General features: G+C 38.1%; 1 long non-coding RNA gene across 1 annotated transcript in view; it reads left to right on the top strand.

Moving 5' to 3' along the window:
• LOC129046483 (uncharacterized) overlaps positions 1-12,145 on the top strand; it is a 164,374-nt gene extending 152,229 nt beyond the window's left edge. The window contains exon 3 of the long non-coding RNA XR_008507929.2: positions 11,963-12,145. This is a non-coding gene — a long non-coding RNA (uncharacterized LOC129046483). The remainder of the gene's footprint in view (positions 1-11,962) is intronic.
• The last annotated feature ends 2,097 nt before the right edge of the window (positions 12,146-14,242 follow it).

Below are 14,242 nucleotides of genomic sequence, written 5' to 3'. Positions count from 1 at the left end.
ACCAGTAAGGAAATTGAAGCAGTCATCAAAAACCTCCCAAAAAACAAGAGTCCAGGGGCGCCTGGGTGGCTCAGTTGGTTAAGCGACTGCCTTTGGCTCAGGTCATGATCCTGGAGTCCCAGGATCGAGTCCCACATCAGGCTCCCTGCTCAGTGGGGAGTCCGCTTCTCCCTCTGACCCTCCCCCCTCTTGTGCTCTCTTTCATTCTCTTTCTCAAATAAATAAATAAAATCTTTAAAAAAACAAAAACAAAAACAAAAAACAAGAGTCCAGGGCTTCCCAGGAGAATTCTACCAAACATTTAAAGAAGAAATCATACCTATTCTTTTTTCTTTTTTTTGACAGAGAGCACAAGTAGGCAGAGAGGCAGGCAGAGGGAGAGGCAGAGGGAGAAGCAGGCTCTCCACTGAGCAGGGTGCCCGATGCGGGGCTCGACCCCAGGACCCTGGGATCATGACGTGAGCCAAAAGCAGACGCTTAATGACTGAGCCACCCAGGTGCCCCGAAATCATACCTATTCTATTGAAGCTGTTCCAAAAAATAGAAATGGAAGGAAAACTTCCAAACTTGTTCTATGAGGCCAGCATTACCCTGATCCCAAAATCAAAGACCCCATCAACAAGGAGAATTACAGACCAATATCCCTGATGAACATGGATGCCAAAATACTCAACAAGATCCTTGCCAGTAGGATCCAAGAGTACTTTAAAAGGATTATTCACCATGATCAGGTGGGATTTATTCCTGGGCTGCAAGGGTGGTTCAACATTCGGAAATCAATCAACATGATAGAGCACATTAATAAAAGAAAAGACAAGAACCATGATCCTCTCAATTGATGCAGAAAAAGCATTTGACAAAATACAGCATCCTTTCCTTATGAAATCTCTTCAGAGTATAGGGATAGAGGGAACATACCTCAATATCATAAAAGCCATCTATGAAAAGCCCACAGCGAATATCATTCTCAATGGGGGAAAACTGAGAGCTTTTTCCTTAAGGTCAGGAATACGACAAGGATGCCCACTCTCACCATTATTGTTCAGCAGAGGACTAGAAGTCCTAGCCTCAGCTATCAGATAACAAAAAGAATAAAAGCCATTCAAATTGGCAAAGAAGAAATCAAACTCTCCCTCTTTGCAGATGACATGATACTTTGTGTGGAAAACTCAAAAGAATCCACCTCCAAATTACTAGAACTCATACAGCAATTCAGCAACATGGCAGGATACAAAATCAATGCACAGAAATCAGTTGCATTTCTATACACTAACAATGTAACTGAAGAAAGAGAAATTAAGGAATTAATTCCATTTACAATAGCACCAAAAACCATAAGATACCTCGGAATAAGCCTAACAAAAGAGGTAAAGGATCTATACTTTAGAAACTATAGAACACTTATGAAAGAAATTGAAGAAGATACAAAGGGATGGAAAAATATTCCATGCTCATGGATTGGAAGAATAAACATTATTAAAATGTCTATGCTGCCCAGAGCAATCTACACTTTCAATGCCATCCCTATCAAAACACCACTGGAATTTTTCACAGAGCTGGAACAAACAATCCTAAAGTTTGTATGGAACCAGAAAAGACCCTGAATCACCAGGGAATGTTGAAAAAGAAAACTAAAGCTGCGGACATCGCAATGTCTGTCCGCAGGCTTTACCAGCTCTATTACAAAGTTATAATCATCAAGACAGCATGGTATTAGCACAAAAACAGACACATAAATCAATGCAATAATATAGAGATCCCAGAAATGGACCCTCAACTCTATGGTCAACTAATCTTTGACAAATCAGGAAAAAATATCCAATGGAAAAAAGACAGTCTCTTCAGTAAATGGTGCTGGGAAAATTGGACAGCCACATGCAGAAGAATGAGACTGGACCATTCTCTTACAACATACACAAAGATAAACTCAAAATGGATGAAACACCTAAATGTGAGACAGGAATCCATCAAAATCCTAGAGAACATAGGCAGTACCTCTTCAACATTGGCCACAGTAACTTCTTTCAAGACACTTCTCTAAAGGCAAAGGAAGCAAAAGGAAAAATGCACTTTTGGGACTTCATCAAGATAAAAAGCTTCTGCACAGCAAAGGAAACAGTCAACAAAACTAAACTGAAGTCTGTAAGCAAGTGTCACAATTCGAATTCAGCTCTAATTCATTTGCTTATACCAAGGAAACAAGGCTAAGTAACATTAGAAGCTTAAATTAAAACCAAAAAATTTAAATAGAGTTACACCAGAATAATCAGGACATAGGACTTATGGTGGTCACGTGTCCTTGTAGCAAATAATGCAAAATGGAAGCCGTGGCAAATGAAAAGAGAAGGCTCCTGAACTGAGCAACTGCTTGGCCCAGACAAAAGATGAAATGTAGGGTAGAGGAGTTCCCCATCTTCCCCTCTTCCTTCTCCCATTACCTCATCACAAACTGAATGTAATTAAGAGCAGTTAGTACTCAGAGAGGCTGGGGAACCTGCATTAACCCCCATACAAAGTCAGCCTGCTAAGAATTTGTTGGATTATCCAGAGCGGTGAAAAGTGCATGGTAGTTGTCAAAAAGGAATAGTTATAAACTCATAATTGACAGATTAGAAATAAAAGTATTCATCTGGTACTTAACATTGATTTTGTTTTTAACCATTGCTCTAAATGGGGTATTAGTTATTTTAAGGTTAAAAAATCTAGCCAGTGAACTACATGCTGTTTTATAAATGAAGAGATATAGTTGGTATGTAAAATCACAAAAGTAAGGAATGAATATGGTATCTCTGCTGGCCTCCCATGTCCAAACCTGGAGAAAACCTGGATGTTGGCCTCATGTTATGCTGAACCAACTGTCTGGCCTTGGGTTCCAGTACAGAGCTATACATGAAGGTCTACTTGCGGAAGTATCAGTTCTCCATTCTTTCTACTCCCTTTCCACACTGCACCTCCTCAGAGGTAACCAGTTTCTTTAACATTAGAATTATACTTCCTTTTTTTTTGCAGAAATTAGAAGATGCACGTATAGTTTCTCATATTCCCTATTTTCTTATATGAAAGGTGTATACTCTCTCTCTCTCCTTTCCCTCTGTACACACACATACAAACTTGATCCTGTTGAGAGAGTATTCCTTACTTCCTATTTTTGAGTGTTTTTATTGTGAATGGGTTTTTTATTTCAAAATAGGTTTTTTTCAGTATCAATGAAAATGACCATGTGATTTTTAAATTTCTTTGTATCATATACTAATAGATTTCTTAATTTCTTAAAACCTTGCATTCTTAGGATAAATTCTATATGCTCATGGCATATTTTTTAATGTGGTATTAGATTCTGCTCACTAATATTTATTTAGTATTTTGTATCATCACTAAGAGGATATTGGTTTTGTAGTTCTCTTTTTTTGTGCTGTCATTTGCCTTCCTTCCATGCCCATTACTTTCTATCTGACCATTTTTACTTTCTTTTTACTTTATTCTCTTATTTATTTTCCTCTCTTCTATGCCTATTAAATTTTTATGTGAGTCTCTTCTCCCTTGGCCACTTTATAATGTATCATTTTTAGTTTTTGGATATTTTTGTCTTTTTCATCCATTTCCTTCCTGAATTCAGTCAACTCTCTATTTCTTCCAATTCTCATCCTTTTCTGTTCTTCATGTTTGAATTTCTGACTTAAATGGTTTTCTTATATCTTCGAATGCTTGAGTGAGTATATATGATTCTGTTTGGAGTGTTGACTTTAAAATTTCTTCTGCTTCTCGTGGGAGGTGGGTTCTTACTCAGTTGGTATATGTAAAAATTTACCTCATTTTGTGCAATGGCTCTGTATGAATTTGATGATATTTCTTTTCATTTTTTATGGTATTGAGGTGATTTATAAGATTCCTCACTTAATGGCTGTATCTTCTAGCTATATAGCAAGGTCCATATACTTTAGAAGTTATTCTGATGATTTGTTTTAGTAGTTAGAGGAAGAGCTGTAAGTCCTTCAGTGTTGCATTTCTCCTCAATCTTGCAGGATGCTCAGTTTTTCACCATTTGCTTCTTTTTGCCTTCACAACCCAATTACAGGGTGCTTCCCCTTTCCTTTTTCTTTTTTTTCCCCCTTAAACAATATGTTTTGAATGATACCCTTTTAGTAACTCTTGATCCTTCTAATCACACATACTCTGAAGTCCTTTCCCTAAGTCCATGTTATGCTCTGTCTGGACACTGTTACCATATTATCATATAGAGGGCGAACTTTGTCTCTTTGATGGCAGTTTCTGATGAACCTTAAGCCCTCTTGCTAGTTTTCCTTTTTTGGATTTCCTGGAGCATTTCTCAGTCTGCTTTTGCTCACTCAGCCTTGTGACAGTGTAGGGGTTGAGCCAGAGAATGAGAGATCATGCACTGGGATGTGGTGACTTTTCTCTTTCTAGTCACAGTCATTTTAAAGTTTTGGCATTCTCTGTCTTCAGGTTATGCTGAGAATATTGTTTTATGTTGATTTACATATCCTATCTTATTGTTTGGAATCATTTGAGGAAAAAATATCAGGAGGAAAGTAGTTAGGCAGCTGTCAGTATTTTCAGCCACCCAGAAGTCCCCAGTTATTGTGGTTTTGAAGTTCTTATCTGCTAACTTCAATTATGTGGATCATCTGTGTATTTGCTTCTGTTGTTTTTTTCCCTCTTGATTATTGGTCATATGACCTTGCCTCTTCGCACGTGTAGTAACTCTTGATTGTAGATAGGATACTGTGTATAAAAGACCCATAGATGTTCCAGATATTATTATATTCCACAAGAAAAATTTTCTCCTTCTACTCCTGCTATGGATGAACTGTGTCCTCCCAAAATTCATATACTGAAGTGTAACTCCCAATGTGATTGTATTTAGAATTGGGGTCTCTAAGAAAGTAATCAAGATTAAATGAGGTCCAAAAGTGGGGCCTTAATCTGAAAGGATTAGTGCCCTTATAAGAAAGAACCCTCCCCCTTCTCCCCGTGATCTCATGTACTAAGGAAAGGCCATATAAGGGCACAGTAGGAAGGAGATCACCAGCAAGCCAGGAAGAAAATTCTCACCAGAAATCGAATTGGCCAGAAGCTGGATCTTGTACTCTCAGCCTCTGGATCTGTGAGAAATAAATTTTTGTTTATATAAACTACCCAGTCAGTCTACAGTACTTTGTCATGGCATCCCACGCAGACTAATATGCCTCTATTAGGCAGAGAATGGGGCCTAATCACATATATCCAATCAGGAAGTAGACTGGGGTAACATTTTAGTAAGATTCAATCTACTTCTGGTTTAATCACAGGTCTGGCACCAGGCTATCCCAGGCTTTTCACTGGAGGCATGGTGGTTTTGGGCCTCTTCAGTACTGAAAGGCTGCAGGAGATATATTTCTGCTTTTCAGAAGTTTTCAGCTTACTTGTTGTTTGCCTGTCACATGCAAGTTCAATATTTGACAAATGTCTTCAGCAGAAGACTGGCCATGTGTTTGAGATAAACCTCTTACCTGCTGAAAATTTATTTTCTAAGCTCTGGGAGACTGTGGGAGATTCCCATACTCTGGGGAGAACCAGGCATATAGTTGAGGCTTCTCAAGTTTTTAGTGCTCCCCAAGATTACCAGAAGCTTTACTGGTTGCTCTTCTTCCTGCAGAGCCTCTCTGCCTTGCTCAAGCCCAAGCATCAGTGCATTCCCCAAACTGACCAATGCCATAGGAGAAAAACAGCTGGTTATCATCAGATCACCTCAGATCACTCTCTCTCTCCAGACATTTGGTTCACTTAGCCTTCATTGCTTTCACCTCTCTCCGATACTTCTGAAAATGATTTTTGTAATATTTTCCATTTGTTCGAGTAAGAATATTGACCTACTGTTATTAGTACTATACTGCTCCGAAGCAGAAGTCCTTCTCTGCACAATTTCTAATATTTACAACAACCCTTGCCTTCCAAAAGGGTTTCACAAAACTGAAACATGTTTGTTGGAATGAGCAAATAAATACATAATGCCGATTTTGCCTGCTTCTTGATCTTAACTGGGTCAGGTTTGCCACTCTGTTGGGCAAGGCAAAGTAGACAATGCTATTTTGATGAAACATCAAAAGGGCTAAGGCCAAGATTCAGTAATATGTGTCAAAGGCCATATTTTTGAAGCACGAACTAATCAGACCCTGACAGTTTAGATTCTTGGACTTTTAGCTTTTATTTTCACCAGTTTTTGCTTCTCAAGTTCTCCTCTACAACTCCAAGGTGGGAAGCAGTGGGTGAGATATTTGCTTACTAGCTTGTCATCTGTCTTCCTAACTGGACTCCATGAGGGCAGAGACTTTGTCGTGTGTGCTATTTTATTCTCAGGATCCAGCATGGTGCCCAAACCATAGTAGGTGCTCAGATCATTTGGATGAATGAGTAGTAAGTGAATGAATAGAACTACGTTCTTCCACAGTTTGGTTTGCCAGCAGGTCAGTCTGATTAACTGCATAAATTAGAAATAAAACAAGACTTGGTGGAGATAATTGACAATAACTAACATTGATACACATCCTGTTTATTGACTTTGAGAACTTGAGAACTACTTTAGCAATAACTTTCACCTAAAAGAAACAGAAGTTCAAGGATATATTCTTTTATATGGTACAAAATAATAATCATTTATAAGATTAGATTATCCTAAAATCCCTCAAATAAAATAAAATCCTGTCCATCAAAGTAAGAAGAACTTTGCAGAAAATAAACCATAAGCGAAACTTCAAAATGTAGATAACATAGGAAATATTCTCAACTTGTAGTGCTAACTCTAATTATTGGCCACTTTGAACCTGGCATAGGAACTTCATCAATAGTTGTATTTACACATACCAACACCAATAAGATTATACAAATTGAACCAAGGGCAGAAGTTATTTTGAAGAAACTGAAGTTAACCTTGTATATTATTTACCACTTCATTTTTCTCCTCTGGAAAATATCTTCCACAAGATTTTTGTAAAAACAGCATAATTTTCTTAAAAATTGCAAGACTATATGAAATGATTGATTCTTACTAAAAATCTGGGGAGAAAATAAATCAATTTTGGATGTCTGTAAGTGAAATAATAATAATGAAAAATATTATAATGTATGAACATGTACATTTTATTTATATGTTGTTGAAAATGTTCAAAAGCAGGATAATTGGCCATAGGGGATAATTCATGTTAAATAATCCAAAAGTCCATTCCCTTACAATTTAATTTTCTAAGTCAATCACAAATGATGCAATCGTGAGAGGAGCCATAGAGTATGAAGTAAAGCATATGGGCTTTGGAATCAAATAGTTTTATATTCAAATCTTTGCCCTAGTGTTACTTGCAATGTAACTAACTTCTCTGAATGTCATTGTCTTCATTTGTAAAATGAGAATTATTGAGAGAGCTCAGAGGAGTCATCTGTAGTATAGGAAGATAACTAGGGCTAACTAGTAGAAATAGCAGTTTATCTACTAAAGGAGAGGAACTGCATAGATCAACACAGAGAGAGACAAAGACAAGAAAAGAATGAGGCAGAACTATGATATGATCAGCATTCTTTTAACCACACAATGGGAAATCTCAGGAGCAAAGTGGGTCTATGGCCAGATAGAAATAAAGGTCTTGGTCAAAAGTACATAATTATACTCTACATCAGCTCTCCTGACAATAGGATCTATGCTTTAACATGATAACATTACAAGGAAAACGATTCCTTATAATTGTATTCATTTTGCCCTAAGAATTATCTGGGAGAGAGTTTGGAAGGGAATGAGGTCATACACAAAGATATATGTCAAGATGGAAAATATGATGATGCAGGAAAGGTTACCATGTTCTTGAGCCCTGGGAGAGCAACTGGTACTAATGACCTGAGGCTTCTTAGGGCTGAGTTTGGTGAGAGGCAGAGGTAAGTAATAGATCAGGTAGTTGCACATCTACATTTTGCCACCTAGTCTAATCACACTGCTGCTCGGGAGGAAACCCCAGAAATCAGGAGTCCTGGACCTTGGGAAGTGGGGGGTGCCCACCTTCCTGGTGCCTGCTTGTAGGAGTCTGGAACATGCAGGCCTCCTAGAGGGCCCTCCCGGCCCTCACAACTGCCTCAGAGGATGGGGCCTGCCTGCGGGCAGCAAGAGAACAGGATGGTTCCTTGGGATAACTGTGCCAACCTCACAGAATGTTCTGAATATTAATTGAAAAAACTTATAAAAGTACTTAGCACATTAGTGCCTAACAAGTGGTTTTCTTACTACCTCTTTTAGCATTTACCATAGGTAACACATTTACTTTAAAAAAATATTAAAGTGTTTTTTTATTTTATTTTAAAACTTAGCCTACCCATCAGGGCAATATTAGATATATGTTTATATGTCACCCAAACCAGATAAATCAATATACAGTTGTCCCTTGAACAGCACAGGTTTGAACTGTGCAGGTCCACTTATATGTGGATTTTTTTTGGAAAATACAGTACAGCACAGTAAATGTATTTTCTCTTCCTTATGATTTTTCTAATATGATTATCTAACTTTTTCTTTTGTCTAGCTTACTTTATTATAAGAAGACAGTATATAATACATATAACATAAAAATATGTGTTAATCAACTGTTTATATTATTGATAAAGCTTCCTCTCAACAGTAGATTATTAAGTAGTTAAGTTTTGGGGGAGTCAAAATTTCTGAGGATTTTTCAACTGTGTGGGGGATGGGTGCCCTTAACCCTCATACTGTTCAGGGGTAAACTGTTTTTAACTTGCAAACTAGTTTCTGCTTTAAACTGCTTGCCCAAAATTCAGTCTATCATTTGGGGGCTAGGAGTTTTCAAATGAAAACAATAAAAATATCACTGAGACTTTTAGAGTAAGGAAAACAAAAAGCCCTCTAATATTTGGCTTGCTCAGCCCTCTCTGCCTATAGACAGTGAGAACATGTCTTGCTAAGCTGTGTGTATTGAGTCTGCAGCTCCTGAAAAATTCTCTTGTTCTTGCTGTTGAAGGAAGTAATGAGTGAATGAATAAAGAGCAAAAGAAAAGCCAATTAGAAAGTGTTTCTAGGGGCGCCTGGGTGGCTCAGATGGTTAAGCGTCTGCCTTCGGCTCAGGTCGTGATCCTGGGGTCCTGGGATTGAGTCCCGCATCGGGCTCCCTGCTAGGTGGGGAGCCTGCTTCTCCCTCTGCCTCTCTCTCTCTCTCTCTGACTCTCATGAATAAATAAAACATTAAAAAAAAAAAAAAAGAAAGTGTTTCTACCCTGGGGATTTCAGACCTTTACTTTTAGGAACAATGCTTCTCTTTCCAGCTCTAAATATTAAGTAAACCATGCAAAACAGAACTACTTACTCATGAAATCTCCCTGAAACCCAAAGTGTTTTTTCAAGGGAAACAAGCAGGATGAAAGAGATTATGAGGAAGAGACTAGAGTGTTGTGATGAAGTCAGTGCACCATGTTTATTGGATCATTTTAAATGGCTGTGATCTTTAAAATAAAGGATTGCACTTTATTACAGCAACCGAAAATGCCATTAACTTTGCAAGCATTTAACTGTTTCTGGTCTCAGGATTTCATAATAGAATTTACTTTTCATTAAGAAATAAAATTTTAGGGGTGCCTGGGTGGCTCAGTCGTTAAGCATCTGCCTTCGGCTCAGGTCATGATCCCAGGATCCTGGGATGGAGCCCTGCATCGGGCTCCCTGCTCTGCGGGAAGCCTGCTTCTCCCTCTCCCACTCCCCCTGCTTGTGTTCCCTCTCTCGCTGTGTCTCTCTCTGTGAAATAAATAAATAAAATCTTAAAAAAAAAAAAGAAATAAAATTTTAAATCATTCTAGGCTATAGTTTCCTCAAAACATATTTCAGTTGTTCACTAAAAACCAAAGAAAGGGGCAAGGTTGAATCTTGTGGACGGCACAGCTAAGGATTTATGGGGCTAAATGGTCACTGTCCCTAATAACCTATAATTTTTGGACAAAGATACACAAAATCACTGGAAAAAAAGTTGATTGCTGTTTTCCTGAATTAGAACTCTTAGTAGCTTCTTTATCTATCAAGTAAGTGACAGGAACACACATCAAAGTGCTGTAAAAAGAAATAGAGCAAGAGAGAGAGAACAACAAAAGGAATTATTGACTTAATTATCTAGGTAGTATGTAGCTCTCACTTCAGGCATGGCCGGGTCCAGGGTTTGACACAATATTGGGATTCAGTTTTCCTCCATTCCTTTACTCAGATTTTCTCTGTATTGGATTAACTCTTAGGTGTTTTCAGTGCTGTGGACCTTACAAACTCTATAGAGCCTTAAATACTCCCAGCTTCAAATCAAGAAAGGAAGGGAGGCAGGGAGGGAGTGGGGGGAGGGAGGGAGGAAAGAAGGAATAAGGGAGGAATAAAAAGGAGGGATTTTTTTTTCCCCCGGTGGTCCTAACGAAAGTCCCAAAATTGAGTCTCAGTGGTCTAGCTGGAGTAATGTGACCAATGACATCCAGGATGTGGAAGTCTCTTTTTGTCTAGTTCTAGATCATATCCTATATCACCCCAGAAGTCAGAAGGTACAGTGTGAAGTCCCTCCAATCCTTATGTTATTTGTTTACAATTACTGTAACTGTGTGTGTTTCTCCTTACCCAGGCCTGGCCTCTCTACCATGTTTTAAGTTCTGCCTTTGGGTAAATCATTCCTAAGTAGTCAGCTTGTATTGTTATGCCAGTGATACACACCTAGCTTTATCTCTTTCTCAAGCTTATCACAACTTGGCTTGCTGTATATTAAAATTTGGCTCTGCATGGAACGCCATGATAATTTGGGTTGTTGCAAGAAAGGAAAATGTGTGGTAGAGATAACATCATTGGGAAGATGTGTGTTACTTTGCCTTGAGGGACGAGTCTGATTCCTCCATGCATGGGACTTAATTGGATTTTAAAGTTGCTATTGCTGAAGCATAGCTATAGAAAACTTTGGGGTATAGTATGAGTTTGTCTTTCTGTTATTAATAGATAAAGGGAATATAATATTAGTCTATTTAGTGAATTTGTTTCTGAACATATTTCATGATTCATGACACAGAAGGCAAGGGTCAGTAAGGGAGCCATATCAGCAGTTCTGCCTCCAGAAACTTCTGAAGGAAGGACATTTGCACCATGTGGCATGGCAATGAGAAAGATGCAGATTTGAAATTATAAAATTAGGTTTGTATTTTGGTCCTACACTTATTATTTGTAGGGCCCTGGACAATTTACTTAATCATCATATAACCCTCCATTTCTTTATCTATCAAGTAAGAGTAACAACATATGTCTTACTTAATTGTCTTAGTCTATTCAAGACTAAGCCACAACAAAATACCACAGACTGGGTGGCTGATAAATAACAGAAATTTATTTATCACAGTTCTGAAGGCTGGAAGTCCAAGATCATGGTGCCAGTATGGTCAGATGAGGTCCTTCTTCCATGTCACAGACTTCTCATTGTGTTCTCACCTGGAAGAAGGAGCTAAAGAGCTCTCTGGAGCCCCTTTTATAAGTCACCAGTCCTATTCATGAGGTTTCATCCTTGTGAACTAACTACTTCCCAAAGGCCTGACTTCCTGATTCTATCATCTTCAGTGGTTAGGATTTCAACATATGAATTTGTGGGAGGGGCGGGGAGACACAAACATTCAGACCATAGCACTAACTTACAGGGCCAGTTTGAGGTTGGAATAGAATAAACCACTTATATTACACTTATTCATTCCCACATCTCTCCTATAAATGAAATGCCTTCATAGAAAGCCAACAACTTTGTTGGATGAATAGATATATAAATGAACAAATGGATGAATGAATTAATGCTAGTCATAGAGGGAAATAGAAAATATTGTTCAGCACTGACTCAGGGAAGTTCTGAGATTGACAATATTTTAACAGTATTTCAGAATGTAGAATCCCTGTATTTGACTCTGAACACTTTTTTTTTAGGTTTCTCTTAGTAGACTACGAAGCTAAAGATCAAGATGTGGAAAGAATAACAAATCTCTTAGTGAAAAAACAGCCAAGAAAATTACTGCTCTCCTAGCTCAAAGAGAAACATTAATTAAAGGTAAGACACAGGCAAGAAATAAAATGGAGAACTTGTAAGAGTAAATTATATTATAATTAACACTTAGTAATTCTAAATTTTAGAGCATGACTATCTTGTTGCAGAGGCCCTAAAATTAAAGTATTTCTAAAGGAAGCCTTTGAAATCCCTAAAGATGACTTTTTACCTTTTTATAAAGGTTCTTTTCATCCCTATCAGATTCTCTGCACAAGTTCATATGATAGAGCATATACGATCTGTAGTTTGGGAAAATGGGAATGGATTTAGGTAAACCTGAGACTACCTGCTTATTTACAATGACATCAACTGGGGTGGGGGAGGGTCTCCACTATGGAAAAATACTCCATATGTGTGATTATTTGATCTCCAGAATTACGCATCTTTGTTTAATCATTTCTGGTGAGAAAAATGTCTCTCTGATTACTGTTTTTAAATCATGGCAAACATAGATTCCATTATGTATACAAAATTGTGTATGTGTGTTTGAATAGGGAAGTCAACTGGGGAGAGGGGAGTGATGCAGAAGGATTTTGAGACAGGTACTATACTATATTATACTCTTCTTGGTTCTTCTGATTAACATATTTGTATTCTATTACTCATGGCTATAACTACATTGAGCGCATAATAGAAACATTCTCACATGTTCATCCAGCCATAAGTACAAGCATGAGACAAATTACCACCAAGAACTTCTGCCATTTGTGTCAGGGAAGAGAAATACATGGAACTGGGAAGAAGTCTCTGTGATCACATTTGGATTTTCTCAGAATACCTTGTAGGTGGGGGATGTTTCTCAGCTCTGTGCCAAAGATTTAGAACCTGGAGGTGGTGGGGGAATAGAGAGGTAGAATCTTGGCTCCCACCCCCACCCCTCCACTAGAAATATTCTGTTTCACCTTCCTAGCCCAGAGTACAGGGAAGAATCCAAAGTTACCACAACAATTTGTTGACTGGTAGCAAAGGTAATAGTGTACTGGGCTGGGAGTGGTAAGCGAGGATAAGGATCTTCATTGCTCTTTCCCATTCATGGGCATAATCACTAACCCTATGGCTTGGCTGGAGGAGACAACCAGTAGTGAAGTCATTACAGAAATAAACTTAGTAACCCAGTGGAAATTGGCTAAAAACATGAGCTGAGAATTCACATATACATGAAAAGCAAGTGACTTTTAAACACATGAAAATAAATTAGGTCTCGCTAACAAAGAAAATAAGACAAACTAAAACTATAGTGAGATACCATTTTCATGTGACTGATTAAGACCCGAACATTTTAAGGTTCAGTGGATGGATGAGGGTGAAGGCATTATTGTTGGTGGAAATGGAAATTGATAAAATTTTTAGAAGTCTGTTTGGACATACCTACCAAAATATAAAGTGAACATAGCAAAAGTTATAATGCACACACATCTCTAGGGCTTTCTTACAGATATAATCACCCTAAACTGCAAAACCTTATGTACAATGATATTTATTAAAGCACAAATACTGTTTGGAAGAACAAAAGAATGCAGGCAATCTAAACATCTGACAATAGTAAAATGCTTATGCCTGTACAATAGGATATCATGCAGTCATTAAGAAGAGGGGTGTTCTGATACAGACTGATTTCCAAGATATTTTGCTAAAGGAAGTAATGGGGGTACTGGGATATTCTGCCACTCTTCCTCATTCACTGCCCTCAGGCTTTTCCCCCCTGATAAGAGAGATAGGCTCTCAGAGAAGCTGGACTTATTTCAACCTCAGGGCCTTTGTACTTGCTATCTCTTCTGTCTGAATGTCTTACGACTTTCCCATGGCTGGCTTCTGCACATCTTTTAGGTTTTATTGCAAATCCCTCCTCTTTAGAGAGAACTTCGACCTGCTAGTAGCCATATCTCACTGGCGGAATCAGCCTCTTTTGCTGGGAACTGTGTGATATTACTAACATGTTTGTGAAATGGAGTCTGTAATAGCTACAGTGCCCCAACTCCATCACTTGTGTTGAGTTACCCAGGTTGATTTTCTTCATAGGACATAGCACTACTTAAAAACATCTCATTTTAAAAAATTGTTCTATAGGTTTATCACCAACCCTTCCCTCTTGCACACACTTCAACTAATTAGGATGTAAGGTCCAAAAGAACAGGAATTTTGTCATGTTCATCCTTATGCCT

The sequence above is a fragment of the Mirounga angustirostris genome, unplaced genomic scaffold (genome assembly GCF_029215605.1).
Source record: "Mirounga angustirostris isolate CCGP_5_RB_7025 unplaced genomic scaffold, mMirAng1.0.hap1 SCAF_7, whole genome shotgun sequence".
Classification (NCBI taxonomy): domain Eukaryota; kingdom Metazoa; phylum Chordata; class Mammalia; order Carnivora; family Phocidae; genus Mirounga; species Mirounga angustirostris.
This window is presented reverse-complemented; position numbering and strand designations above follow the sequence as displayed.